The sequence below is a fragment of the Eptatretus burgeri genome, chromosome 12 (assembly GCF_056783735.1).
Source record: "Eptatretus burgeri isolate ZD-2024b chromosome 12, Ebu_testis_v1, whole genome shotgun sequence".
Classification (NCBI taxonomy): Eukaryota; Metazoa; Chordata; class Myxini; order Myxiniformes; family Myxinidae; genus Eptatretus; species Eptatretus burgeri.
Genome location: NC_140972.1, coordinates 30,560,178 through 30,565,044, shown reverse-complemented (window position 1 = coordinate 30,565,044; position 4,867 = coordinate 30,560,178). Strand labels below are relative to the sequence as shown.

The 4,867-nt window shown below is 47.7% G+C and overlaps 1 pseudogene; it reads right to left on the bottom strand.

Annotated features, from left to right (window-relative positions):
* Positions 1-972: 972 nt before the first annotated feature.
* LOC147015352 (uncharacterized) lies at positions 973-3,192 on the bottom strand (annotated as a pseudogene).
* Between the last annotated feature and the right edge of the window lie 1,675 nt (positions 3,193-4,867).

Here is a 4,867-nt window from a genome sequence, read left to right as displayed (position 1 = left end):
AACAATGTTCATCCACAACACAATATTAAACACACTACACCACATTAATATCTACACCCCCATAGTTACCCATCGCCCGCACCACAATGGAGAGACAAAGGGAACTAAACCTAAGTTGGGGAAAGCGTTTACAGCAGGGAAAACTTAACTTTGGTGCTCCTTGTTTACTAGATGGTGACTAAGGAGGTCAGCTCGTCTGTTCTCCACTCCTTTCATGTGTTTGACTGTGAAGTCGTATTCTGAGAGGATAAGCGCCCAGTGCAGAATACGCTGGTTGGAGGTTTTGGCTTGGCTGAGCCAATCGAGCGGGTGGTGGTTGCTGTAGATGGTGATGGGTCCATGGCCAATGTAGACAGCAAATACCTGGATTGCCGCCATGACAGCGAGGATGTCCTTCTTTACGGTACTGTAGTTCCACTCCCTGGACAACAGCTTGCGAGAGTAGTAGATGACAAATGGGACAGCTCGCGACATGGCGGGCCATATGAACTGATCCTTGACCTTGGCTAAGGTCTTGGCCGCTCCGACGTGACCCGAGGAAATATTGTCATGGGCCAATTGCATGACTGACTGACGATGCCTCCCCAGTACGACAACTCGGTGTCGTACCTTCCACGTCTGGGTGGTGGACATGTTCTTGGGGAATATTTATGCATCAGCACACCTGCACCATTCACATAGTAGCCTGTTCGTCCAGGCTCGGAGTCTTCTCCCATTTCCCAGAGGGTGGCAAGGATGGGATCGAAATGCTGGTCCTACACTACACTGGTTACCGCAGATAAGGCAGGAGTGACCTCAGGCACAGAACTGGGGTTGCTAACCGCCTCGGAGGACTGATCCTCCTCACCGGATTCGCTGCCCGGCGAACAAGTAGCTGGGTTCCCTGTGTCACAGACGGGAACGGTCCCTGAGGAGCCCGGCTCCTGAGATTGGCCTGACTGGAGGCTAGGGTGGACTTCAGTCGAAGCAACGTCACCGTCGGAGGCTGGAGTCGAGGCGCGAGGATCCTTGGGCCAGAGTAAAGATATGTCTGACTCCGCCACTCTCTCCGCCTGTTTGCTCTGGGATCTCGTGCCCACCCCATAGGTCAGAGTCAATAACTCCTCCCTGGCCATTGCATCATTGCCAATCAGCAAGGATAACCGCGGTACCGGGTAGTAGGGTACCACCGCGCAGGTCATCGGACCCGTAAAAATGTCACTCCGGACCTCAATGAGAGCAAGGGGATACCGGCCAGGAACCTGGTTCATGCCCCAAAGGACGATATACTCACCGGTATAATGCATCTGAGAGGCCAGAACTAACCCAGCCCGGAGAACACACAGTATAGCCCCAGTATCCCGAAGGTATTGGGCCTTAAACTTCATCACTGAATCAGGGTCACCCACTAAGGCTGTCCCTGAATAATCCTGATGCAGAGATGGGGGTATTGGCCTCGGTGGCAGTGACCTCTGTCACCGATGCCACCGTCATGCACGAGGGCCCAGTTGATGACCTCCACTGATCTCCCTCCGATGTAACAACCGGGTTGCCTCGATAGGCCGGACGAGCTGGGTTAGAGAAACAGCGGTCTCCACCGTGCCCCACGTGTTTGCAGAAATCGCACCAGGGCCGTGCCCTGGCCTGCAGCTCGCGACCGCCAACAGTGGAGGGCAGCGGGGAACCCTTCCCCTCCATCCAGCCGCCGGGCAGACGGGGGTGGGGGGGGGGTGGTCTTGACCGCAGAATCCTCCGTATTACGACGCGACTGCGTGGCTTGCAACATTTTGCACGCCAAAACAGGTTTATCAATAAGCTTGATGCAGTCTGACAAGGAAACAGTGTCTCTATTGACAAGAAACAAAGCTAAGTCCGGCGGAAGCTGTTGATCGATACGGTAATGCACCAGGAGTTCCGCAACTGCTGGAGGTAACTCAACGCTGCTACCCTCGAACCATCTCTGCAGCTGTTCCAACAAGACCTGCGAATGTTCCTCATAGGTTTGACTGGACTGACGAGTCCAACTGAAAAAATTACGCCCATAAATACACAGAGACACCGCATAGGCGTTCAAAATCTCGGCCTTCAACTTCCGGTATTCGTTTACGTCCTCGGTTGCCATCCTCGCATATACCTCCTTCACCTTTTCAGATAGATGGCTAACAAGATGGCCGACCCACAAGCTCTCATCAATGCCACCGGAAGTCAACAACTTCTCCGCCATCTCCAGATACGTTTCTGGCTTCGTGTCTCCCATCCAGTCCGGCAAACGAACATGAATAATTTCCGGGACTGGTGCAGCAGACACATCTGCCCGCTGTCGTTCAATCAACATTCGCCACTCATGCTCTCTGACGTGTTCAGCCTCTGCTGCGTCATGCTCCCTGAGTCGCTCAGCCTCTGCCCTGTCATGCTCCCTGAGTCGCTCAGCCTCTGCCCTGTTATGCTCCCTGAGTCGCTCAGCCTCTGCCCTGTCATGCTCCCTGAGTCACTCAGCCTCTGCCCTGTCATCCTCCCTGAGTCGTTCAGCCTCTGCCCTGTCATCCTCCCTGAGTCGCTCAGCCTCTGCCCTGTCATCCTCCCTGAGTCGCTCAGCCTCTGCCCTGTCATCCTCCCTGAGTCGCTCAGCCTCTGCCCTGTCATTCTCCCTGAGTCGAATAAGCCTCTGCCTTGTCATTCTCCCACTTATACATGCCGAGTTGTTGAATGGGGGTCAGCCTGGACCAGAAGGTCAAACGCATGCATTTAGTCATGATGGGATCGCTCCCGAACATATCAGGTTCAGTGACCGGATCAAGGCTGATTGCGTCGCTCACATCGACACCCACGTGACTGTCAACATGATCAGGTTGATCTCTCATTTCTCCAGCCGACATGGTTTGGCTACGAGTTATCATACGACAAGAGCACAAAACACTAAGTCTAAAAGGAGGCTGGGTCGAAATATTTCAGCAATATCTTTCACCACATGGAATGGGGCAATTCACACAGGGGAGGCAAACAATATTGGGGTGATACACGTAATTCGCACACAACGCTCTGTTGGGGAAATACGACACGAAATACCCAATATCACCACCGCACATCAAATTGCCAATGAGAAAATGCAACATACAAATAACTCACGGTTTTTTTTTTTTGTTGGCCGATGACTGGCGTAAACACAAGATAGCGTCCTATGGTGAGAAAAATCCCTCCAAGATGGCGTCTGCTGGTGAGGGAACGATGATAAGATGAAGGAAGATGGCGACCCACTGTGGAATTTGTGTCTCAGCTCGAATGTGTCTTACTTGAACGATCCAGGACGATGCCCCATTTGTCGCGATCCCGGCTGCAAATATCTTCCAGCACGGAATACTGACGTTAATGTCCGAGCTTCAAGCAGTCCACGTGTGGACAAAGAGAACAACAAAACACACCACTGTGTTTCAAATCGGCCTTGAGGGGTAGGCACGATATTTTATTGGCTCGATCTCAAAAATGGCTGCTAACAGAATTGAATACACAGCACAAAACCCCTGCCAGAACTCTTGGCAACAATAGAGTTCCCAAAAACAGGGTGTACAACTCACAGCTCCGCTCAACGATCTCCGTGAATAACGATCACACTCGTCCCGATTTAACTCAATCCTTCAGACGGAGCTATCAACGATCAGTGCGACGGTGCTGTCTAGAGTCTTAAAAATCACTTGAAAATCGCGTTTAAAACATGCGATTTGGAGCGCTCGATATATTTCCCCACTCGCGATCTTAGAGCCACGTCTGTCGCCAGCAATGGCGCCCCGGCTCTGACACGGCCCACCCACCACGTGCCGACGAGCCCACCAATCCCTGGGAGCCTGAAAAAGGTCACGTGACGTTGTAGGCGGGACACTAAAGTTGGTGAGAACATGGTTTTTCTCACAATATATATATATATATATATATATATATATATATATATATATATATATATATATATATATATATATATATATATATATATATATATATATATATATATATATATATATATATATATATATATATATCTATCCCCGCAAGGAGGAGTGATTGATGTAAGCCACATTTTTTTTTTAATGATATGATGAAGATAGGCTCGGATGATAGGGTAAGGGTTAAAATAGTGCTATATGGCATTAACTCCTAAATGGTCGATGTGTCCCTTACATCACTCCTCCTCGCGGGGCCTCATATATATATATATATATATATATATATATATATATATATATATATATATATATATATATATATATATATATATATATATATATATATATATATATATATATATATATATATATATATATATCTGTGTGTGAGGTCTTAAATGATTACAATCATTTCATCTACGTTGTGTCTTCCAGAAAAGGTGTACTTTTATGTATTTATTTTAATGTTGGAAAAGGGTAGAAAGCAAAGTACATACCATTAAAAACAAGCAATGATGAATCAGGTTTTCGATATTGCCAAGGTAACAAAATGATAGTTTTGTTCAGTTGTCAAATTCCAAGCTGGTTTTGTGTTGAAAAATGTCGTTTTTGTTTGCGATTTGAGGAAAACCTCAAACCAATCGTAATTGTTGTGTCACATTCTTGACCAGCAGCTAATCGTGCATGCTCTGGCTCCAAAATGGATTAATTGAGAGGTGTGTATAAGGTATATGTTATAGCGGTCAGGACAAGTAGTGAACGCACCCAAGGCTAAGATCCTTCTCCATACAGGTCATCTCTCCATTTCAGGGATACTCACAATGATACACTTTAATTTTACTTCGCTAATGCTTCATCTCTATGCGATTGGAGGACTTGAACCACAAGAAAAGACTTGTCAGAGTTCAATATGAAAGTGGAAAAGTGCTGATTTGAAATTATACAAGAACAGA